Here is a 26,226-nt window from a genome sequence, read left to right as displayed (position 1 = left end):
CCAGACAGTGTATATAACAGCTCAGTAAGCGAGCAGTAAGATACTAAAGAGGCTAACCTTGAACCTTTGGTAACCACGAATTTAAAGCCTGCAATGGCAATAAGTACATAGCTTTCAATAGTCACCCTAAATGTTAATGGGCTGAATGCACCAATCAAAAGACACAGAGTAACAGAATGGATAAAAAAGCAAGACCCATCTATATGCTGCTTACAAGAAACTCACCTCAAACCCAAAGACATGTACAGACTAAAAGTCAAGGGATGGAAAAACATATTTCAGGCAAACAACAGCGAGAAGAAAGCAGGGGTTGCAGTACTAATATCAGACAAAATAGACTTCAAAACAAAGAAAGTAACAAGAGATAAAGAAGGACACTACATAATGATAAAGGGCTCAGTCAAACAAGAGGATATAACCATTCTAAATATATATGCACCCAACACAGGAGCACCAGCATATGTGAAACAAATACTAACAGAACTAAAGGGGGATATAGACTGCAATGCATTCATTCTAGGAGACTTCAACACACCATTCACCCCAAAGGATAGATCCACTGGGCAGAAAATAAGTAAGGACATGGAAGCACTGAACAACACAGTAGAGCAGATGGACCTAATAGACATCTATAGAACTCTACATCCAAAAGCAACAGGATATACATTCTTCTCAAGTGCACATGGAACATTCTCCAGAATAGACCACATATTAGGCTACAAAAAGAGCCTCAGAAAATTCCAAAAGATTGAAATCCTACCAACCAACTTTTCAGACCACAAAGGCATAAAACTAGAAATAAACTGTACAAAGAAAGCAAAGAGGCTCACGAACACATGGAGGCTTAACAACACGCTCCTAAATAATCAATGGATCAATGACCAAATCAAAATGGAGATCCAGCAATATATGGAAACAAATGACAACAACAACACTAAGCCCCAACTTCTGTGGGACACAGCAAAAGCAGTCTTAAGAGGAAAGTATATAGCAATCCAAGCATACTTAAAAAAGGAAGAGCAATCCCAAATGAATGGTCTAATGTCACAACTATCGAAATTGGAAAAAGAAGAACAGATGAGGCCTAAGGTCAGCAGAAGGAGGGACATAATAAAGATCAGAGAAGAAATAAATAAAATTGAGAAGAATAAAACAATAGCAAAAATCAATGAAACCAAGAGCTGGTTCTTCGAGAAAATAAACAAAATAGATAAGCCTCTAGCCAGACTTATTAAGAAGAAAAGAGAGTCAACACAAATCAACAGTATCAGAAACGAGAAAGGAAAAATCACGACGGACCCCACGGAAATGCAAAGAATTATTGGAGAATACTATGAAAACCTATATGCTAACAAGCTGGGAAACCTAGGAGAAATGGACAACTTCCTAGAAAAATATAACCTTCCAAGATTGACCCAGGAAGAAACAGAAAATCTAAACAGACCAATTACCAGCAACGAAATTGAAGAGGTAATCAAAAAACTACCAAAGAACAAAACCCCCGGGCCAGATGGATTTACCTCGGAATTTTATCAGACATACAGGGAAGACATAATACCCATTCTCCTTAAAGTTTTCCAAAAAATAGAGGAGGAGGGGATACTCCCAAACTCATTCTATGAAGCTAACATCACCCTAATACCAAAACCAGGCAAAGACCCCACCAAAAAAGAAAACTACAGACCAATATCCCTGATGAACGTAGATGCAAAAATACTCAACAAAGTATTAGCAAACCGAATTCAAAAATACATCAAAAGGATCATACACCATGACCAAGTGGGATTCATCCCAGGGATGCAAGGATGGTACAACATTCGAAAGTCCATCAACATCATCCACCACATCAACAAAAAGAAAGACAAAAACCACATGATCATCTCCATAGATGCTGAAAAAGCATTTGACAAAGTTCAACATCCATTCATGTTAAAAACTCTCAGCAAAATGGGAATAGAGGGCAAGTACCTCAACATAATAAAGGCCATCTATGATAAACCCACAGCCAACATTATATTGAACAGCGAGAAGCTGAAAGCATTTCCTCTGAGATCGGGAACTAGACAGGGATGCCCACTCTCTCCACTGTTATTTAACATAGTACTGGAGGTCCTAGCCACGGCAATCAGACAAAATAAAGAAATACAAGGAATCCAGATTGGTAAAGAAGAAGTTAAACTGTCACTATTTGCAGATGACATGATACTGTACATAAAAAACCCTAAAGACTCCACCCCAAAACTACTAGAACTGATATCGGAATACAGCAAAGTTGCAGGATACAAAATCAACACACAGAAATCTGTGGCTTTCCTATATACTAACAATGAACCAACAGAGAGAGAAATCAGGAAAACAACTCCATTCACAATTGCATCAAAAAAAATAAAATACCTAGGAATAAACCTAACCAAAGAAGTGAAAGACTTATACTCTGAAAACTACAAGTCACTCTTAAGAGAAATTAAAGGGGACACTAACAGATGGAAACTCATCCCATGCTCGTGGCTAGGAAGAATTAATATCGTTAAAATGGCCATCCTGCCCAAAGCAATATACAGATTTGATGCAATCCCTATGAAACTACCAGCAACATTCTTCAATGAACTGGAACAAATAATTCAAAAATTCATATGGAAACACCAAAGACCCCGAATAGCCAAAGCAATCCTGAGAAAGAAGAATAAAGTAGGGGGGATCTCACTCCCCAACCTCAAGCTCTACTATAAAGCCATAGTAATCAGGACAATTTGGTACTGGCACAAGAGCAGAGCCACAGACCAATGGAACAGACTAGAGAATCCAGACATTAACCCAGACATATATGGTCAATTAATATTTGATAAAGGAGCCATTGACATACAATGGCGAAATGACAGTCTCTTCAACAGGTGGTGCTGGCAAAACTGGACAGCTACATGTAGGAGAATGAAACTGGACCATTGTCTAACCCCATATACAAAAGTAAACTCAAAATGGATCAAAGACCTGAATGTAAGCCATGAAACCATTAAACTCCTGGAAGAAAACATAGGCGAAAACCTCTTAGACATAAACATGAGTGACCTCTTCTTGAACATATCTCCCCGGGCAAGGAAAACAACAGCAAAAATGAGTAAGTGGGACTATATTAAGCTGAAAAGCTTCTGTACAGCAAAAGACACCATCAATAGAACAAGAAGGATCCCTACAGTATGGGAGAATATATTTGAAAATGACACATCCGATAAAGGCTTGACGTCCAGAATATATAAGGAGCTCTCACGCCTCAACAAACAAAAAACAAATAACCCATTTAAAAAATGGACAGAGGAACTGAACAGACAGTTCTCCAAAAAAGAAATACAGATGGCCAACAGACACATGAAAAGATGCTCCACATCGCTAATTATCAGAGAAATGCAAATTAAAACTACAATGAGGTATCACCTCACACCAGTAAGGATGGCTGCCATCCAAAAGACAAACAACAACAAATGTTGGCGAGGCTGTGGAGAAAGGGGAACCCTCCTACATTGCTGGTGGGAATGTAAGTTAGTTCAACCATTGTGGAAAGCAGTGTGGAGGTACATCAAAATGCTCAAAACAGACTTACCATTTGACCCAGGAATTGCACTCCTAGGAATTTACCCTAAGAACGCAGCAATCAAGTTTGATACAGATGCACCCCTATGTTTATTGCAGCACTATTTACAATAGCCAAGAATTGGAAGCAACCTAAATGTCCATCAATAGATGAATGGATAAAGAAGATGTGGTACATATACACAATGGAATACTACTCAGCCATAAGAAAAGGGCAAATCCAACCATTTGCAGCAACATGGATGGAGCTGGAGGGTATTATGCTCAGTGAAACAAGCCAAATGGAGAAAGAGAAATACCAAATGATTTCACTTATCTGTGGAATATAAGAACAAAGGAAAAACTGAAGGAACAAAACAGCAGCAGAATCACAGAACTCAAGAATGGACAAACAGTTACCAAAGGGAAAGGGACTGGGGAGGATGGGTGGGTAGGGAGGGATAAGGGGGGGGAAGTAGGGGGGTATTAAGATTAACATGCATGGGGGGGTAGAAGAAAAGGGAGGGCTGTACAACACAGAGAAGGCAAGCAGTGATTCTACAACATTTTGCTATGCTGATGGTCAGTGACTGTAAAGGGGTTTATAGGGGAGACCTGGTATAGGGGAGAGCCTAGTAAACATAATGTTCGTCATGTAAGTGTAGATTAGTGATACCAAAAACAAAGCAAAAAAAAAAAAAAAAAGGGCAGTTCCTGTGTGGTAACCTCCAACGAGTTCTACACAAGGGTGTAAAGGGCATATAAAAGTGTAGGCAAAGGGTCTGTTTGTGTTTATACAGAGGATCAAAGCCTAATTGACTACCCCGAAAATGAACTAAGATACGATATGAAAAAGAACTTCCAACATCTGCACTCTCTGGAAGACTCATGCCAGAAGATGATCATCAAAAAACCCCAACAAAGATCCACGCACTGCTACAGCTGTAGATGCACTCATCCCACCAGCTCCTGGACTTGCCATGGGAATGAAGGAGATATCTAAGCTGGCCTGTGCATACAGTAAAACAACAAATTTGACTGGATCTATACTGTTGGAACTCAACCAAGAATTAGGAGAAGTGCAAATTGTAGCGCTCCAAAATCTTACAACTACAGACTATTTACTGTTAAAAGAACATAAGGGATGTGAACATTCCCCAGGAATGGGTTGTTTTAATTTGTCTGATTTCTCTCAGACTGTTCAAGTTCAGTTGGACAATATCCACCATATCATAGATAAGTTTTCACAAATGCCTAAGGTGCCTAAGTGGTTTTCTTGGTTTCACTGGAGATGGCTGGTAATTACAGATATGCTTTGGTTATGTAACTATACTCCTATTATGTTAATGTGTGTGCGCAATTTAAGTAGTAGCTTAAAACCTATATATGCTGAAGTTACTCTACAAGAAGATATGTCAAAGAAATAATCTTCCCATGTTTTCTTCCACCTGCTACTTCTATCGCTTTTCTTCTTCCTTCCTAATTACAACCCTTAAATAGAATTCGTGCCTCATATCAAATTTAACGAGTATCATAATTCTTCCAAGTGGTAAAGATACCTCAAGACAAATGCTGGGCATAGAAGCTACAGGGCATAAATATGCAAAGAAGTAAAAAGCTAACCTTTTCAAACAATAAGGCTTCCCTCTCACTCACCAACTTCACATTTCCCTGTATGGCCCCGGAAGATGACTGGTTAGCCAGAGACGGGTAAGATTCCTCAAGGGAGGAACAACCTAAGACAGGCACAGTCGCAGGGGGGCCATCAGGTGAGAAATTGGGGATCAACAGAGGTGAGGCTTAGAACCTCACCCCCTCCGTTCTGAGAGAAATCTTCTGCATACGTGGATGTTTTATTGCCCTTGTCTAGCTTGGATTAACACATAGTCTACAGGCACACACCTGATCATCTACATTTGCTCTCTTACAACACTAAACTATGTTTTCTACCTTTATCTTGTATCTACCTACCACTTCAGCATTTTATTAAAAATAATAATAATAAAGAGAGAAATGTGGTATCCACATATAAATCAAGTATAAAAACCAAATGAGTATTCATATTTGAACTGACTGTTTATAGTTCATAATGCATGAGCAAAACCGAATGCTTCTGTGATGACTGCCCTTGTACTGTTCACTATGTAACTTATTCATTATGTAAGAATTTGTTCTCCATGTAAGAACTTGTTTGTTATGCCTCAGAAGATTGGAGACTGACGAAAATTAGGCTTGGGGTGGATTAATGATTGTGCATTGAGCATTGACTCCCCTATACAGAATTTTATTGTCGTTAACAACCATTTGATCAATAAATATGAGAGATGCCCTCACAAAAAAAAAAAAAAAAAAAGGACAGACTTCCAATGGTAAAATAAATTAGTAACCGGGATGTAATGTATAGCATAAGGAATATAGTCAAGATATTGCAACAGCTTGGTAGGGTGATAGCTGGAACCTAGAATTATGTATATAAATGTTCTACCACTGTGTTGTACACTTGAAACTAATGTAATGTAATACTGTGCGTCAACTACCCTTCAATAAAAAATAATTATTTAAAAAAAAAAAAAAAGATCCTCCCCCCAGCCCTCTGGCTCCCAAGAGGGAAAAATAAGAACACACCATTTAGGAACCAGTTCTTTCAAATTTTTAAACAGATGATTTCTCTGATGTCAACCATTTACGAAGACTGAAGGGAACGGAAAACTCCATTCTTCTTACAAAACTACTATAACCCTGATGAGAAAAATCTATAAAAGGAAAAAAATAGATCTACTTCACATAGTGTTGCCCTGTGATGCTCTAGTGCAGAAAACCTACAGCCATACTGAAAAGAATGCTAATATACAGGCTTCTCTCTGCTGATTAGCCAGTGTGATAGAGTAAGCACTGGATCAGCTCCCAGGAAACAGAACAGAGGGGAAAAATAAAACGCTATGGGCCCAGCCAAGTGCAGAAGAATAGTACCATTTTTGGTGTCAACTTCAAGTTTTACAGCCGTCCAAATAGGTGAGTTCTTTTTAGGAACCAGTTGAGGAGACAGCTGGGAAAGATTAAGGATTGTTGAAAGCCACTTGGCCTTATGAAGGGCATCATAAACATCACTGGAGCCCAAGAGGAAGTGACCAATTATATCAAGAGTAGCTTGAAGAAAGTACAGCTAGAAGCCTGTCATGATTTGCAGGGTTCAAAGAGAACAAAACAGAGATTGTTAATGTACCATGTCGGGAACAGCTTCCATAGACAGTGTGCTAAAATGTGCCCACAGTGAGCCAGGTCCGAGTTCACGTGTTTTCCTGTTTGCAGGAAAGCATTTTTGTACTCCACCGAGCTAAACAGAGGGCACCCACACACAGCAATAGCATTCGGGTCTGCGTGTGTGCAAAACCCTCAAATAAGTGCTAGCACACTGCAGTCAGCACTGTAAAAAAGAACACAGGATGACCTCAAGCGCCTGTAGGTTCACCCACCAAATCCCTGGCACACAGGTTTGCATGCACACACCAGACAGGAACACATCACCCTGCTCTCGCAACCATCCTATCCTTTTCTCTTTCCCCATTTCAGGGGGAGCCGTGCCTCCACCTCATCTCCACCACTGTGCTTTGGATTTCATTCCCTTCCATCTTCTCGGGAAGGGGACTGATCACCACGCCTTTCACTTTCATTCCAGAACTTCCTCACGGCCTTTCAAATATACCCAAGACTCTCTGTGATCAAACAACATGACACACACACACAGCACCTACCTCAACCCACAATGCCATCCTCTGTGTCTTCTTGATCACAAATTTTGCCACAAACCAGTAATCCAGTCTATTCATTTCCATTTTGTCACGTGTCCCTCTTCCCTCCATCCTTTCCCACCTGGCTTCTGTGTCCACGACCCCCCTGAACCACCCCCCCCACGCTGAGCCCCCACACACTCAAGTTCTCACCTCTAGCCCTCTGTGTCCATCACGCGGCTGACTGTGCTCACCACCACGCCACTCCCTCCCAGCTTTCCTCCTGTCTTGCTGACTCTTACTTTCATTGACTCTGCAGCTCAGCATCCTCCACTCAACTAGCAAATGCTGACTGTCCTCAAAGCTCATTCTTAGGCCCTATGGACGGGTATTCTCTCCCTGAAGATGCCCATCCGAGCCCCGAGCTTCACTGCTGTCCATGCACAGTGTCCACACTGACCTCACGATTCCTTCTGCCCGGCCAGACCTTCTGTCAGCTCTCTTCATCTCAGAAAACAACCCCAGGACTCGGACTTAGCCCCCGCTCCTGCTGCCCACCCCAGAGACAGGTGTTCACCTTTATGCACTCCTCAGGGACACGACTGCTGCCCGTCTCCGCCACCCCACCGCCCCAGCCCAGGCTCTCACCGGGATGAGGCAATGGCTTCCTAGCTGGCCTCCCTTACATCCATTCTATCCCTTCTAATCCATTTTTTACAATACGGCTGGATTAAGCTTTTTGAAATTAATAAAAATTTGATCATGTGACTCCCATTTGAATGGCTTCCCCTTGATCTTGGGATAAGAACAGAAATCAATACAGCCAGCAAGGCCTTAACTGCCTGGCCCCTTCCTTCCTCTCTAGCACCATCTCACATGAAACCCGGGCTTCCTCGGACTCCAGCTGTGCCTGCCTTCTGCAGTTCCTGGAAGGTACCAGGCACCCTCCTGCCACCTGGGACCTTTGCACAAGCTCTTTTTGCTGCTGGAAATTCTCTTTGTGCCACCCTTTCCAATGCCTCTTTTGCTTAATTAATTCCTCATCTTTCAGATTTAAGTATGAGTTTAATTGTTTCTAGAGAAGCTTTTCCTTACTTCCTTAATTAGGCCAAGTTCCTCCTCTTCTCTGCCTTCATAGCCCCACATGCTTCCTTTTTAGCTGCTACAACTGGCTGTAATTTTACATACGTGTATGTGGTTATGTGATTAATGCATTTCCCCGCTAGATGATTTGAGTTCCAAAGGCAGGAACTACTGAGTCACTATATCCTAGCCCAGTGCCTGAAAGAAACATGCAATAAATTATTTCAGAATGCTGTATTTGAATGAGACAATAGAGAGTTCTTGCTACTTCCAGGGCCAAGGCAAGGCTAGCATTATCCACATTATTTACTATTGTTGGTGAAGTTCTAGACAATCCAATAAGAGATAAAACTTAAATGAGATAAATAACTATTGGAAAAGGAAAGATGACATCATCATTAATTCCAGATGATTATTTACCTAGAGAATTCATAAGAATTCTTGGACGCTTTAAGGGGTTCAGCATGCATTAAGTTTAAGATGCACTGAGTCTAGTTCAATCTGACTAAATAAATTTAGTCAGAAAGAATCACCCCACTAACATTTACTACATACCATGTGTCAGGCACTGTGACTAAACATTCTAACATCACCTTGTTTAATAATTATTTTCAGTCCTTTCATTAATCTTAATGAGACAGGTGTGGCCCTTCTCATTCTACAAAAATAAACCTCGACAAACTTAAATTCCTCGCCCAAAAAGAGTGGCAGAGACAGGGGTCCAAGGGGTCAAATGGGGTCAAAGTCCATGCATGTATTACTAGCCTGTGTTGTTAGAACATGCAGAGGTGGAAAAGAAAGGTCATTGATGCAACAGATAACATAAAATGCAAAAGAAAAACTTTGATAAGGCATGTTCATGACATTGCAGATTATAAAACCTTACCAGAAGCTATTAAAAAAGTGAGCCTATCTTCCAGGGTGTACGTGTGTGAACTCACACACACACAGTGCTCCATACATATGGACATATGCTCTGGAAGCAGGAAACTGAATATGTCTGGATTCTTCATGCTTTGGAGATTAAAGGATTCTTTGTCACCACTCCAGTATGAAAGCTGACTTAGGAAAGGTTCTTAAGTGTCCGTGCCAACAACAAATGGATTTATTTTTATTTCCCGTATGGCTGTGAGGACAAATCGGAAAATAAAAGTATGAAGACTATCAGAATGTGACCAAAAGTTTATCTTTCCAGAAATCTGTAATTTGCATGTATTATCTTCCTACCAGAAACAGGAAGAAATAACCGTATGTCTGTTGATATTCCATTTTCCCATGGTTACGGTCACTGCACTTTCCCCCACTGTAATCCAGATTCAGAGTTAAAAACTGACGTTTATAAGCACAAGTAAGTGGACTTGCAGAAGCCGACTCTCCAAAACCACACGGAAATGGATCAGACAGGCAAGTGTCACCACCTGTAATTAATACAGCCAAGCACCAAGAGCTCTGCCCCATCAAGACAAGGACTGTGTCTCACTCATTTCATATCCCAACACGGAGCACAGAAGCCAGGGCAGAGCCGTGGCATCTAGCACAAAATAGACACCCAGTCCCTTACCTTTATAGAGTCTGGTTTCACGTCTGAGCTTTTGAGGTTTATGGAATTCACTTATTTATTTAAAAAGAAATTTTAAGCTTGAACCCAAGAAATTAAAAACAGTACTTTTTGCCAAGTTGGGAAGCCTACCGTATGCACTTAGAGTTCAACCAACCCTCTCAAAAGGAGAATTAAATAGTTTGTTGTCTATTTTGGACTGTGGGGTGGTCTCTAAACCTTGGTTTCCCAATTGTAAAGTTTGGGACAGTGGGTGTCCAAGGTTGATTTAAAAGATATTATTCTAGGATTGTATGATACAATACACTCTTACAAGGCTAAACTGCTGTTTAAAAAGTTGTTTGTGTTTAAATATTACCAGGTTTAGCTAAAATTTGAGTTAAAATTTGTAAAATGTATTCCAGATATACAACTGGATGCCAGAAAACAGACGGCATCTTCACATGAAGCTTCTGACCCCAAATTTCACTTCGTTACAAGGCAATTTGTCCTCTCCCAGCTGGCCAAAAGGTGCGCAGTGCCAGTGAGGATAAAGTCAATTAGTGAAGTTTCACATGACTTGTAGGCTTGAAGTGGATTCAAAGGTCATTCTACTCTTCTAGGCAGATACCCAGGAGAAACGGAAACACATCCGTGAGAAAATGTGTACATCAATGCCCACAGCAGTGTTATTCATAATATCCAAGACATGTAAATAATCCATATTTCTAACTGATGAACAGATAATAAAATGTAGTCTATCCCTACAGTAGAACAGTATGTGAGCCATAAAAAGAACTGAAGTGATTCAGGCAATCTGAGGGGTGAACTGCGACTGAAGATGTTATAGTAAGTGAAAGAAGGCGGTTCCCACGGACCATACATCTGTGATTCCATTTACACGTAATGCAGAAGGCAGATGAGCAGTTGCCAGGGGCTGCCACTGGCTAGGAAAACGGGCTTAGAAGGGACACGGGGAGTGACCGTGCACAGTGCAGGGTTCTCTTGGGGGTAAGTAAAGTGGTCTGAAATTGACTGCAGTGATGGTCGCACAACTTTGTGAATATACTAAAAACCACCCAACTGTACACCTTAAATGCATAAATTGTACAGTATGTGAGTTATATCTCAATAAAGCTGTTAACAACAACAATAAAAATAGAAAATCATTCCAGTCGGTTCCAGCCATCCTGGAGGTGGAATCTAGGCCTATCTTGCTGAGTGCTGGGCACACGACAGCGGGGTCCAGCATCCTGGCATCAGCCTTCAGAGATGCCATCTGACACAGTCAGCTGAATGGGGTCCCCCGCCGTGTGTCGTTGGGCAGTACAACTGGTCTGCAGAGAGCTAAGGACCCAATGTGCCATCTGCTTTCCCAAATGCAGGGGGCCTTTCTAGGGAGGAAAAGGTCTGAACTCAAGGATGGCCGGGACCCAGATGAACTAGTGATCCTCTCGATGCAGTGACTGAAAACTTGAGACTGATAAAGTTCACGTGGGGTGTACAAGAAATGCCAGGGCTCACTTCTGCTCTCACAATAAAAGACAAAGCTCCAGTCCTCGGGGGAAACTGCAGCAACGCTGGGCTCAGAAATGGCAGAGGGCTGATATTTTGTAGGAATGCCGTGGAAAGTTCCAGTCGTCTGTAACTGTAACTGAATAGGGGACCGTTTTTGCATCTCAACAACTACCTCTACTCATCAGGAAAGTAGAAATCAGCTCCCAGATTGCCAAGGGCATGCCAGTATTAAGGTTCCCAAGGTATAACAAAAGAGGAATCGAGTCCCAAATACTTAACTCAGAGGGAGCAGTTTCAGGCAGCCACAGACAGGAGGCAGTGTGACAGCGACTGAGACGATGGGACCTGGAGGTAAGAGACCCAGCAGACCTCCAGGGTACAAGTGAACCAGGAGAGCTGAATTCCTAGCTAGCTGAGAAGGGCTTCTAAGAACCAAGGAGAAGCAAGAGAGGAAGAGAGAATCTGGAGGCGGCAAAGTCTTCTTTTCCCAGATGCCACCTGTAGAACTCCATAGGACAGGCAGTGGCTTAGCTGCGGCTGGTGGGCAAAGCGTACACTGCCTTATCTGGGTTTTTGGCAGGGGCAGGCTGGCAAAGCTAGGGAACAGTGTCTAGGGTGTTTAGAGGTTGAATAAGGCAGGAGAGGAGAAAGACAGACACCATTACGTCACGGGACTGGATGGGAAGGGTCGAGAATTTACTTGGGTCTGGGGAAGAAAGGGTAGGGGTTCAGGCACAGCGACCAGGCCTGAGCTCCTACTAACACGTCCGCGGCCACCTGGAGGAATGGAGCATGCCTGTAACTGCCTTAGAAGGCACCGTTTCTTCCGTGGGCAGGACTGGGGTCAGAGCATGTCTAGCCCAGGTTTCCCCGTGACAGCTCGAATCAAGGGGTAAGGGGTCAGGGGCTCTGGGTTCCTGAAGAGACGAACGAGTCTCCTTCAAGTGAGCAGAAGATGTAGCTTTCCTATTGGTTACTTCTATCTTTTTACTGCCAGCAGAGCAAAGTCTGGGCTCCTGCCCCCTGCTTGCCCACTCCCTTCGGGACCCTGGGATGCCTGAGTCAGCTGGAGCCAACCTCCACCTCATGCGGCCACATGACTGCACTGCTCTTCCAGCCCTAGCAGGGCCACTGGCTCTGCGTGTTCCTCACACACACACGCACATCTCAGCATGTGTGTTCTGCCCTGGTTCCTGGCCCAGTGTGCAGATGACCTAAATGTTCTCTGAGGATGACTTCTGACTGAGAGCAGACCAGAGATGGTAAATCCCAGGTGGCCCCAATCTTTAGCACCGGTTTATGCACAAGACTGCCTTGACCTCAATTCTGCTTTCCTTTTTATTCCATATTCATCAGCTGCTCTCTCCCCACCTGGCTTATGCAGGTGCTCAGGCCAAAGGAACCTAACTAACTTTGTGGTCAGGATATAGTCCCGCTCTCCTTTATCTTCCTAGAATATAGAATCATGATGCAAAATGAAAGAAAAGGCAGAGTTTGCAGCTATTTGAATGACTTAACCCCCTTTAGCGTCTTGCCAACGTGCATGTTTGACTCAAGCTCAGCTAGTCGTCTCTCCAACCATTAGCCACACAAGACACAGCTGCCCCATTTGCAAGGGTCAAATACCTCTCAAACACGTTGCCATGCAAGGGGTGAAGCCAGCGTACTCCCAGTTGTAAGTTATGTCACTGTCCTTCTCCTGGGGAGAGGTGTCCAGCTGGCAGGAGGCAGGGTCCCCGTCACACGCTTCCAAGAGGCAAGGCTGCTCGGTGGACGGCTTGGGGCCTCCACACTCTTCCTCCGGCAGCTCCATCTCTCTGTGTGAATGCGAGGAGCACACAGCACTTCACCTCCTGGGTCTGCACGCCGGGTCCACACGTGGTGCTGCAGGCTGACCAGGGGTCCGGGATGAACCTGCAGGGAGCCAGGGAGGCACAGAAAGGAGTGACAAGCATTCAATGAAGCAAAAAATTACCTTCATTCTGAGAGGATTCAATACATTTTTTAATGCTGTACTGTTATTGATGCTCTGTTATATAATTAACAAATTTTCAAATCTTAGTAGAAGCAGAATTTTTTCACTATAGATATACCAAACTTTTGTGTCTGTTTCAGAATTCAAATCTATGCATGACATCATTGAAAGGTTTTCTTTAAGATTTGGTCATAAATAAAAAATTATGGAGAGATCATTTCTATCCTTATGTCTCCTATAATATGGAGATTTTCACCAACATTTATTCAAAAAATCTTCATTGAGCTTGTCTTTTGTTAATAGGCAGTGTTTTATTATTAAACGGTCTCAATATTTGGGAGCAGAACTGCAAGATAACAAATGCTTTCTGCAGAGTAGATGAGGCGTTAATAATCTTCTATTTAATATATAAATACTCTGAAGTTCCTAATCTGCTGGAAAACATCAAGGGTATTGCACAATCTGGCTGAATAAATCACTTATTTCTCATCCTGAATTACTACTGTCCATTAAGTCAGAGGTCATCCACCTATGGCCTATGGGTCAAATCTGACCCACCTGTTTCTGTACAGACTACCAGCTAAGAACGATTTTTACAGTTATCAATTATTAAGGGGAAAAAGGCAAAAGAAGGATAATATCGTGTGTCATGTGAAAATTACATAAAATTCCATTTAAGTATTCATAATGAATGATTTAGTGAAGATAGCCAGGTCACCTGTTCACCTGTTGTTTATGGCTATATTTTTGCTATATGGCAGAGCTGAATGTTTGCAACAGAGACTGGCCTACAAAGCCTAAAATATTTACTATCTAGCCCTTTACAGAGTGTGTTTATTGATTTCTACACTTAATTTAAAAAATAGATTTGGCTCAGACACACGTATTAAATACACTCTGAAGCAACAGTTGCATCATGAGATCTCAAGGGACAGGCAAGAGGTTCAGTGACAGAGTAAGTCCGAAACCCTCTTGAGTTCAGTGACATTCACCAGGTTTATTTACCGCAAACTTTCCGTCAGACTCTATGTGAATACGTACTAGAAACACCTACAAGGGGAATATGATGGGCATCATTTCATAAATTTAAGTGAACACAGACCTCTATTCACAGGATACTATTGCACTAAATAACTTCAAAAAATACTGCTAAGATGTCTTGCTTAAGGTACAGCTCCAAAACTTAATGTTTAAAATCTCAGAAAGATGGGTAGTAAGGGCCTCTCAGTCATCCAACTTTCTCCAGACAAGACTTCAGTACGGTTGTCTGCAATAGCATATTCCCACTGGCAGAATGAAGCACCACTGCTATATCTGAGCCCAGTAAAGAAATACCAATAAACCCCCCAAGTTTTGTTTACTGTGTTGAACGCTGTCAGTGGGGAGCTCTATTCCCTGATCCTCATATTCCGCGAGCAGGCTTGCTCAGCCTCCCAGGACGGAGGAGCGCTGGAGTCATTTCTGCACAGTTCCTCTTTTCTTTCCACTGCTTTCCATGGCAGAACTGGAAAAAAACCCAACACTAACATACTCAATCAAACGCCTAATATTAGGAAATATTTTTGCCAGATTCTTATTGTCTAACAATATCCCCCCAGTAACTATTTCTCAAATAACCATACCTAACTACCTAAAGTTTACTCCCTTGACTATTGCACTTATAGGCTTCACTCTAGCACTAGAATTCTGTAACCTGCCTGAAAATTTGTATCACAAAAACCCCTCAAACATATTTAAAATTTAAAACTTACTAGGCTATTTTCCCACAATTATCCACCGCTGACGACCGTCATGAACTCTCAACAAGTAAAAAATCAGCATCTCTCCTCCTAGACCTAATCTGACTGGAAAATGCTTTACCAGTGGAGTCCGGAGTGGTCACAGGGCGCGCGGCCCTAGCGGGAGCTCCCGCCTTAACCCCCGCTGTGACCGCCGCCGGGTCCCTCGAGTGGGCCGGCGGCGCGCGCTGTGGGAGGGGCGGGGCCGGGCGACATCCGGGACCTGCTCCCACCCGCGCCTCGGCCTCGGCACCGCCCTGCGGGAGGCCCAGAGGGCAGGGCCTTCGCCTTCCCGCCCCGCCCTCTCTCTGTGGAGAGACCATACCAGCCCGCGGGGGCCGGACCTGCAAGTTACTGTGAGACTCCACCCCGTGCGTCCTCCATCCCCGCCTTACGCCAGGCGCACAGCCTCTGTGGCTCCCTCCTGGGACGCGCCTGGGGTCCCCCGCGTCTGTCCCCGGGGCGCAGCCTTAGGGGAGTGTGTCCTCTCTGGAAGCGCCTATCTGGGGGAGTGCGAAACAGAGACTGGGCCTTGGCCCCCAAACGCCCGCTCCTGATCCTGACTACTTAGAGGGGAGCCGCCTGGGACGCCTCTTGATGGGGTCATGATGTCTGGCCGCCCTCCGTGACCCTGAAGCTCTGGGGGCGCAGGATGGGTAAGGGTGACGCACACAGGACACACAGCGCCCCCAAACCTCCCCTCAATCCCCACCTGGTCACGTGGACTCCTGGAATCTGCCCCTTCCTGGCTCTCTAGCCCAGTGCGCCTCTGGATACAGGAAACAAGCACACACGGGTGGGTGCCTGTGATGCCTGGCTTCTTGTTCCGGGGTCAGATTGAGCTTCGAAAACACAGTAGGAGAGCCGGAGAGAGGCGTTGATTTAGGGATTAAGCGGGAGGCAGAGCTCCAGGCTCACACCAGGAGGGGACAAGAGAGTCCAGGGTGGTGCCTCTCCAGGGAATTTACAGGCGGTTGAGAGACAAAGGGCTAGGGATGCAGAGCTGCTAAGTGGACCCAAAATGTTTATCGTTGAAGAGACATTAAGTTTCCTAACAGCCTTCCCATTATTTACAAGACATTTACTGCTCTGATTTCCTCCCAGGAGAGCAGATTCCCTGGTGTGGGAGCCTATCAATTAAAACCGCCTGCTCTGCTGGGCTGAGTTATCGTTTGTTAAACAGTATGTAAGAAACTTACTTTTTTTACTAATTTTAAATTCGTTTTAAATGCGATCTTATCTGTAAGGTGGAATCCTTCCTGTTTTTACTACTTGTTTATTACTGGGCTTGCTTGCTATATCGCACAGATTGCAAATTGTTCTGGTAGGGGTTTCATTGAACATTGTTACATTTTTCTGTGATTATCTTGCCCCCTCACCCTACTGGTCCCTGTCTCAACTGGAGTCCAGTGGAATGTGAGTGCTCCGTGTGAAGTGGAAATCTAGAGGGATTTTCTTCCACAATTCAACTGGCACAGGCCCCATATCCTTTTTGAAGCCAACCCGTGCATTTGCACTGCTGGGCGCTGGGTGACAGCTGCTTGCTTCTGTGGGCCAGGGCCTCTTCCTACTAAATTACCCCCCAGAGCAGGCCTGGTGGGTGGGGAGTGGGATGCAGAGCAAAGTGGAAATTCTCCCTGTGCACCTGTCACCCCGGGGAATTGTTCAAATAAACAAATTCTTCCTCATTCCTGCATATACTTGGGGTGGAAGTAAGACAGGCAGGGGCCGTGGCTTTAGACAGAGTAGGGTGAGAGCCTCTGGTAAAAAAGCAAAGCAGGTTAATCACAGTCAGAACAATGTAACAATGTGCAAAGAAACCCCTACGAATGTTAAACATTAAGCAAAATCAGTCACATTAATTCTTTAAGGTAAAAATATCTAACAGAATATAGGCATTCTTCAGTTAAATGAGTTAAAACTAAAAAGCCAGGAGTAACTTGACCTAGAATGTTTGAATATCCCCCAGATAAGAAAATACCTCAGCATAGCCCAAGTCTGCATTGTGTCAGTTAAGTCATCCTGTGGTGAGATTTACTTGAGCCTGCTGAAAGACCCAGCTTACGTTTTTAACTTTACTCAGATGCTGCTTTTCCTCCTCCAGCCCTAACAAAATAATTTGCAACCTGGGCAATTGATTTCAGCAAACAAGCCCAGTCATTCATGCAGTTAAAACAAGAAGGATTCCATCTTAAAGATAAGATTGCATTTTAAAACCCAAGATGTTAAAAAGTAAGGTTCTCAACATACTCGTTAACAGACAGACAATAACTCAGCCCACTTTGAAAGTAGAGCAAGCAGTCTTGGATGATATGCTCCGAGACCAAGAAGCTGCTATCCTGAGAGAATCAGAGCAGTAAGTTTTTTGTGTTAAGCTAATTTTGCAGAAGACTGATGAAAACTAAATGTCTCCTCAAAGATAAACATTTTGGGACCACTTAGCAGGTCTGCATCCCTAGTCCTTTGTCTCTCAACCGCCTATAAATCCCCTACAAAACGCACCACCCTGGACTCTCTTGTCCCCCCACCAGCGTGAGCCAGGAGCTCTGTCCTCACACTTCATCTCTGAATAAAAGCCTCTCCCTTGCTCTCCTACTAAGTGTTTGACAAGTTGATTCTTTGACTCCATGAACAAGAACCCATGGAACAGAAGGCTTCATTTATGAGTTAGGAAGATGGCCTTAATGGGTTGCTTAGCCAGCTGCCTGGAAGGTGGGGGTTCTGGTAAAGAGAGGGTTGGGGCAGGAAAGGAAAGCAGCTCTGCTGAGGCCGTGAGGGGTGCATTTTGCCTGTAAGGGAACTCCCCTTCCTGACGCCATGGGTCACGCCCCTTGTCCCTGACCTTTCCATTTTCCCCCCAGTTCCAGCTGTAGGAAAAGGTACTCAGGTTGACTGAAATCCAGCTCCACAGCTGCCGCTTAGCCCCAATTCCCCTCTGGGGCCAGAATAGGCAGCTCTGGTCTCCTCTTCTGGCCTCCCCTTAAGGCCTCAGAACATGGTGTAGTCTTTTTCCAACCAAGTCCCTCCCTTCTGAGATTCTTCCACTTATTTCCAGATAGCCCTCCTTTGGCTCTACATTTTCATCTGCTCACAGGCCGTCTCTGCCTGGACCTTTATGGAATCTTCCACCAGTGCTCATGAGTGGCTAAAATTATAATATTGCCAGAATATCACGCCTGGTTTTAGTACATCTCCATATCAAGGTGGAAAGAAGTATGGCTTTAGTGCATTTGTATCATTCCTCAGGGGTGGGGAGAAGTTCATCTCCATACCAATGGGTAATCACCTGGGCAATGGAGGGCTTATGGGCTGTACCTGAGAGGAGATGGGGAGGGCTGGTTTTGCTTCTGCTGGAGCAGGAAAGAGAGAAGGCCACAGGCTGCAGTTTGTAAGCAATAAATGAATTTTAAACTTTATTTCTTCCTTTGACTGATTTCTCATCTTAAAGGTATTTTTCCCTGGGATTTCCTCTCCCCGGACTTACATCACAGATCCCTCTGCCACCAGCAGCCAACCAGGAGGCCAGGCAGAAAGTGATAGCTGGCCCCAACTTCTGTCCCTCCTGTCATCCTTTCTCCTGTAGATGCTGCAGCACTCTAGGTGCTGCACCTTATAGATCTGGAAGAGAATCAGATGTGAGCATAATGTCATCAATATGATGATACAGGTGCACTGTTGGCAGTTTCTCCCATGCTGCCAAGTCCTGGGCTACAAGTCCATGACATATGTTGGAACTGCAGGGGTGTCCCTGCAGGTAGACAGTGAACATCCTCTGCCAGCCTTCCCACATGAAGGCAAACTGTTCCTGGCTCTCCTGTGTTATGTCAATAGAGAAGAAAGCATTAGAAGGCCCTCAACATGATGTGTCACACCGGGGAAGTAAAAGGACTATGAGTGCACATTATGATGCCCACCTTCTCCAGCTCCTGTAGGGTTTCTCCAATTTCTTTGTGCCCTCTGGCAATACATACTGCTTAGTATTTGTCACTTGCCAAGGTACAGACAAAGCTATGGGCAAGTGCTTAGCAAGTCCCCTCCGAGCTGCCTTTACCACACAAATCCTCAGTCGGAACTCACCTGCAGTAGTATGTAACCACAGGCCCTGCAGGGTATCCAACCCCAAAATATATTCAGGGATTGGAGAAATATACACAGTGTACTGCTTTGGGGGTAAATACCCCATCCCCAATGTATTTTGGGCTTTCTTCACTCTAACTGCCTTACCCCTGGAGCATCTATCACAGTAGGGGTCCCAGGAAACCACTCAGGGTTGCCATAAATCACAGAACATTCAGCTCCGGACTCCACCAGTGCCAGAACACGTTGTACATTCACTGGGGACCAGTCAATTGCTAATTGTACATGTCATGTGGCCTCCAGTCCTCACCACGCCCACAAGGTGGGGACCTGGACACCCCCCCCAGGTCAAACCACAATCCCCAATCACCCTCCTGTGGGGTCAGGGACCCAGGAAGTCCTGCAGGCACAAGGGCCAGAGGAGGGGCTTTGTCTCTGGCTTCCGTGTCTTGTACCTCAGCGGCTTGGACTGCTGCTTTGGCTTTAATTGGTGCCACAGTTCTAGGAAGATTTTACTGGGCTCTCCATGGAGTATTTCTTTCACTGCCCCCGCCTTTATCAAATCAACCCATAATCTGGGTCCTCGAGACCTTCACAGGGCCCTGTAAACCTCTTCTTTCAGTCACAGACTATATTTCCCTCTGTGCTCTTATGATTTCAGCCTCCCCCAGATCTGAGCAGTAGGATAACCTCACCTACGGGTTTTCCTATGTGGAGGAGCAACAATAGTCACTAGGGACCCAGAGAAGGAAGGGAGAGCTGTAGGGAGCACCAGAGTCCTCATCCCCGTGGTGAACAGCTCCTCACAGGGGCCCTGTTGGGCCACATAACAGCTGACACTTTCCATGCCCAGCTCCCCAGCACCTGCGGGAGTGCTGCGTGTTTTCCAACTAGCATGGAAATATGGCAACTCACCCTGATTAGGACAAACTGCCCTTAGGGCTGCAGTCAGCCAATCCAAAAGTACATCATTCCCTGGTGCTCACGGGCATTTTGTATCCTCTGCCAGAGAGATGGGTGAGTCGTCAGGGAAGCCACTTTATTCATTTCTGACCCAGGCAGAACGATGCCCTCTACTCCTAAACCCCAAAGATGCAAAGGCCATGTAGGCGGAGACTCCAGCTCGGCCTGGGTATAGGCGCAGAGTGTGCAGTGCTCCACAGTGGGGTGGGGTCTGCTCCACTCAGCGAGGAACCCACGGTTGTGGCATCTTTATTTGCCTAACAAACTGGGCAGGCCTTCAATATGGGAGGGATGGTGCCTCAGGCAGTAGCCTCAGCAACAGCCCTGTCCTCCCCCCCACACCGTCCTTGTCCCTGGCTCCTCCTACCCTGCCCTCTCCTTGGCTAAAGGCACCACCCCTTCCTTCAACCCCCGCACAGGCTCTCTATCTCCGTTTTTGTGCTGGCCCCTCCCTTGCCACCAGTGTGTCTCTCAGCAGTGTGACCTCAGTTTTCTTTCCCATCTCGGAACACCCCACAACTCATCTTCCTGGACGCTTGCCACTGGAGGGCATTTCTCTCATCAGTAACCCTTTCTAATGCTGCGAAAAACAACCACCCCATGGCCACTCAGTTCCCAAGTCCCTGATTTTACACGGGGCTGACTCCACTGCCTCCAGGGTCCCCATTTTTCCCAGATTTTGGGGAGAGGCCCACTCCTCCAGGAGGCACTTGTCGCAGACACCATCCCCACTGTGGGGTCTCCAGGTGAAGCCTCGCCACCCACAGCCACCCACACGGGAAACCCCTGGGGAATACCTGCCACCCCTAGGGGGGTTCCCAGATGTATCCCACTGCCTCTAGGAGACTAAGAGTACCTCCACACCATCTACAGGAGCAGTCCGCACCAACAGGGAACCATGAGGACCGATTTCGGGTTCACCAAATCCTGCCAACTATGCCAGATATAGCCTTGGAGGGAAAGATGTTCCTAGGCCAGGGCGAGTCCCCCTATGAGACTGCAAAACTGAAATCAGTCAAGGGAAAGGGCAGGTAGAAAGGCTTTTCTTACACTCGCTAGCCAGGCTCAGCACCATCCATCTCGTCCAGCCGCGGATGGTGCTCCCCTTCCCCTACCCACCCCTTCTAGCAGTAACTCCATGAGTGGGTCCTTGGTGCTTGGCAGATGCCAGACCAGTTACATACCAGGAATGGAGGGGAGGCAAGAATGGCCATTTCCTTTCCACCCCTTGTCCTGGAGGTTGCAAGGCCCTGTACTGGTTACAACCATTGATCTGTAAATGGACTAAGGCTAGGTGGGAGGTTCTGGAAATTCTGCATTGACCCCTTAGCTCCGTGCCCTCTGGAGCTTACACACAGGTTAGAGGAATGTAACAATCGATTTATACTAACTAGATGAAGCACTTGTGAGGTGCCAGGACTTCCAAGCCTTCTTCCCAGGCTAACTCCTTCAATGCTCTCTGTGACCTCACATAATCAAGACCCTACGATGATGGCCAGGGCACAGGTGGAGAAACTGTGCCAGCAAGGTCAGTGACTCACCCGCAGTCAAATGCCTACTAAGTAGTTAAAGCTGGATGTTGAAAATGAGCTAGTAGCTCCTTATTCTGTGATCTTAACCATGACATTTGTTCTGTAAATATGTCACACCGTGAACAAAATGGATGAACGTATCCATTTTCTTGCTGCATCCAAACCCCACTCCCTTGTCTGAAAAACAGAATATGTGCGTAGAAGCCGTGAAACATACACACTGATATGGGCTACCAAGCTCACTGCCCTGGGCAGTGTCAGGACCCTTTTGTACAGAAAGTATGAAAAGTGGGGAAGTGACTGGTTGTCATGCAACGTGGCTGTGACAGCACATCCCCTTGGCTGCGTTGTTCACACCACACAGTGGTCGTAGGGTACGTGCTTCCTAGGAGGGATTACTGGGTTCAGCATACAAGGCTGCCCACCACATACGTCAACAGGAGGCCCTGGCGTATGGTCCTCAGAGAACGGAGACCTCTGGAAGGTGGATGCCTTGGGAGTAGATGACACCTAGGTCTCCTGTCATTGCCACCCCTTCAAGGTGCACACATGAAAATGGCCTAGAAGGGGGGTGACTTGCTCAAGATCACATGGCCCGAACCCGGACTGGACTTGAGTGGTATTCGATGCTCTATGCCAGGCCTGGTTGGCATTGTTCCATCTCTGAGCCTGTGCATCAGACACACGTGACACCAGCCCCCAGGAGTTGGAGGTGTCATCCACATATCCCTGAGGATATACCTAGGGAGGAATGTCTGGCATGACCCTGCCTGTGCAGGTTGGGATGTTGGGCAGCTCCTGGGAGGCACTGTGGTTTCAGCAGGACAGGGAACTGGTGAGAAAAAGAGGTCTGAGCTCAGCTCTTCTCTCCTCAGAGCTGGGACCCAGGGACTCAAAGAGCAAGGGGAGGGCTCTGGTGGAGATTTGGGTAGTCATGCATGGCAAGGGGTCCGGGAGGATGGGCAGTCAGCAGCCCAGAGGGGCATGTGGGCGTGTGTGAATGGAGGGAGGGGCCCAGGAAATGGAACCTTCAGGAAGTGATGTCACTGGGGACACGCCCAGTAGAACATGAATCGTGACCCAAAAGCCAGCTCCTGGTTCAGATCCCAGTCCTGCTCACTTGACCGGAGACGCTCAACAGAGCAACATGCGGTCTAGTGTGGAGCCTTCTGAAGTCATTGAAGACAGGGAAGCAAACAGGGACACTCTTCCTGCTCGCTGTGGGCATTGGGTCAGAGACCACCTCCAACGCCTCTGTCCGTGTTGTCCAAGGAACCCCGAGGTAACACAGGGCAGCCCAGAGCAGGACACTCCAGGTCCAGGCCCCAGGGGTGACCCATCCCGGGATGACCTTCCCCCAGGGCCCCTTCTGTGTGTGTGTGCGGTGGGTGTGGGGTATGGGCAGGACTGAAGGCTGGGCAGGAGGGGGGCCATTCCTGGGTGGCAGCATGTTGTGAGGTGGTGGCCCCCTGGTGGGGCAGTCAGTGTCACGCCTCTGCTCTCACCATTCAGGACGTGGAGGTGAGTGTTGGGACCAGGTACTTCCACCCACGTGTTAGTCCTGAGCCCAGGGGGTGTCCTCTCCTTCCCTCAGGGACCAGTCGTATGCACATGGCCCTGTGTGCCTGATGTCAGGGGCAGGGACTGAGGCCCACATTTCCCCGAGGGGAGGTCCAGGCAGCCCCGGGTGGCACCTCCCAAGCTACTAGGCACTAGCTTCTCGGAGCTCCACCCTGGGGAGCGTGGAGGAGCTGGTGGATGGATTCACCTCCTCCATCTCTCTAGGCCCGGGGCAGGCTGTCTACACCCAGGACCCCATTCCAAACCTGGCAACCTGCCAGGGCCCTCCCAGGGCTTCCCCACGAGAGTGGTCGACAGTCCCACTCCAGAGGGCCTGGAATCTCATTCCCTGGGGGCACCCCTTCCCTCTCCTTGATCGCACCCCAGAGGGCTGGGGACTCTTGGGTGAGTTGCAAACCTCCCTCGTCCTGGTGGTTCCTGGGTTTCCCACTGACAATATACCCCCTGCCCCCTTCAGCATGAAGAGGAGTCAACTCTCCGTGGGAATAAGGCCCACAGGCGGAAGGCTTCCTGGACAGGTGTGAGGAAGAAATGGAGAATGAGGACGGCACAAGTGGAGACAGCTAGAAACATCAGCTGCAGCACTCCTGAGCCCACACTCCCTCCCGAAGACACTGACCAGTCCACCACAGGCCAGCAGGCCACCAGGTGATTGTCCATCCACCCCCTTCTCAGCCAAGTCGGGCCTCTTCCCACAGCCCGCTGTTTGTCTTGAGTGTCCCCACATGTGTCTGAGCCGCGGGGTGCTCCTCTGACAGGCAGGGTGGCTGGTGATCAGCCTGTTAGGGTACCCATGGGGAACACGGGAGGAGCTATCCCTGGTGCCTGGCGGTACAGAAAGGACTGCCTGCCAAGCTGGGCCAGTTCGGGGCTATTACTTCTCTGTACCCGATGAAAAGCCTTTGACTTCACCTGTCAGGGGCCTCAATTTGGAAAAGCACACAGAAAACAGCCTTTGGAATGGAGGCTTGCAATTCCCTGTGGCTGGGCCCAGTCCTTTTCCTCACCATGGCCACATGAGAGACCACTGGGGGCAGCAGAGGGGTACCTGGGAAGGTTCTGGTAGGACTTCCTTCAGCAACAATAGGTATGAAGCAATCTTTGTGCAGGCCCTTTGGGGACTATTAGCAAAACTGAGTGAAGGAAGTAGATACAATACTGGGGCCCCGTCCTGGGTGGAGTCAGGCAGTCACTTCAGGCGTCAAGCGCAGGTCACAGCTGGGAAGCATCACGGGCGATGCCCTCATGGCCTCCTCATGTAACACAGGGGATAACAAGGGGCCAGAGGAACTGGAAATGTACTCGCTGGGCCCAGAGGGGGCACTGCCCATAAGCACAGAATCGGGGGGTTGAAGTTTGAGGCTTGGGGCAGGGGGAGCACAGTAGAACCCAGCAGGTCACTGATCTTTGGATTCCCACAGGAGGGCTGATGACTGGGGACTTCCTATTTGGGAGGATGGGAAAGGATGGGGTCCCAGGATAGACACACAGGGTCAGGAAGGGGGAGGAGCAGTTGCCTGGACAGGCAGGGGAATGCAGAGCGGCCAGGCCCACACAAGGGTGGGCCGGGAGGGCAGTGTGGCTGGGAAGACCAGGCTTCTCACTCTTCCACCCCCAGGCCTTCCCCCAGCCGCAGGATGGGCCGGGCTAGGCGCCGTGCCTGGGAGCCCGATGATGTGACCAGCATCCTCCATGGCAGCCAGCTTTCATCCATCCCAGAGGGCCAAGCCCTCCACCACTTGGTCGAGAAGAAGCACCTGGGGCCCACTGTGGCAGAGCTGGAAGGTGAGGGGCTGCAGCCAGGGAACCGTCTAGGGTGGGCTTCCCGGACCGGGATTGCCTTCAACGCAGTGAGGGCTTTTCTGTCATTGTAAGGTGCGGGGAATCAGCCCCGGGGTGACCATTTCTCTATATCTTCCCTGCTCCAGAACCACGGCAGACGCAGCTGGCTCCAGAGACACGGGGAGGGCCGGCTTCATGGCGAGAGCCAGTTCAGGAGCTCCCTGAGACCCCTGTGCTGGAGCTACGGCCGGTGTCACCTGCCTCAGCCCCTGCAGAGCCGGAGGATGTCCCAGCAGTGCCCTCAGCCCCACCGCCGAGCCCTGAGCTTGAGCCCCATGAGCCCTCGGGCACAGGGCCCAGGGCACCTGCCAGAATGGCACCGGGCCTGGCAGAGCCACAGCCAGATCCAGAGTCCACCATCCTGGCATTCCCCCCCCGCCTGGTGGCCGAGCAGCTGACCCTGATATATGCAGTGAGTGGAGCGGGATCGAAGTTGGGGTGGATCTTCCCTGTGCCATGGGCTGCCCCAGACCTGCTGTCCCGATGTGCACTCCTGTGATCTGGGCCCACATCCCACCTTCCCACCATGTGCCCTGAGAAACTTTCCTCACCTCCAAGCCTTCACTGACCACAGGGACAGTAGGGCTGGCACTTAGGGATCCTTGCAGACCAATGAGAAATAGTAGAGGGAAGGTGGGCAGGGCCTAGCTGGGGTGGGAGAGGCAGGGTAGTGGAGGGGTGCTCAGAGAGGTGCTGCCAGGACCTTAGGTCCTCGGGCCGTTGGACTGCCAGGCCTCCACAGCCTCCGCACTTCAGAGGCCCCTGCCATGTACCTGACTGCATGGGAGACACAGACAACAACAAAGGCCTGGTTGGAGTTGTTTTGGGGATAACTGTACCTGAGTGGGTAGCGGGATCCACAGGGTGACAGAATGGGAGGGAGATGTCCCAGGCGTGCAGGCATGAGCTGCCTTGTGCTGCAGGGAGGAGGTGAGTGAGGATGCCTGTTCTGAGTGAGCCCCTCTGTTCCCCACCACTGTGGGGTCCAGTGCATCCATTCCTGGGTGCCTCAGTCGATGGGGTCTGAAGCCTGGGCTGCCATAAGACT

At 47.4% G+C, this 26,226-nt stretch overlaps 1 protein-coding gene and 1 pseudogene across 1 annotated transcript in view; both read right to left on the bottom strand.

Annotated features, from left to right (window-relative positions):
* Positions 1 to 14,899, bottom strand: part of LOC118935672 (ADAMTS-like protein 3) — a 99,831-nt pseudogene extending 84,932 nt beyond the window's left edge.
* A 3,673-nt stretch (positions 14,900 to 18,572) lies between these two features.
* Positions 18,573 to 26,226, bottom strand: part of LOC130684358 (forkhead box protein O3B-like) — a 28,775-nt gene continuing 21,121 nt past the window's right edge. The window contains exon 2 of the mRNA XM_057505002.1: positions 18,573 to 18,801. The gene's annotated coding sequence lies outside the window, so the exon portion shown is untranslated. The remainder of the gene's footprint in view (positions 18,802 to 26,226) is intronic.

The sequence above is a fragment of the Manis pentadactyla genome, chromosome 7, assembly GCF_030020395.1.
Source record: "Manis pentadactyla isolate mManPen7 chromosome 7, mManPen7.hap1, whole genome shotgun sequence".
NCBI lineage: Eukaryota > Metazoa > Chordata > Mammalia > Pholidota > Manidae > Manis > Manis pentadactyla.
Note: the sequence above shows the minus strand (reverse complement) of the source record. Positions and strands in the feature narration are given on the sequence as shown.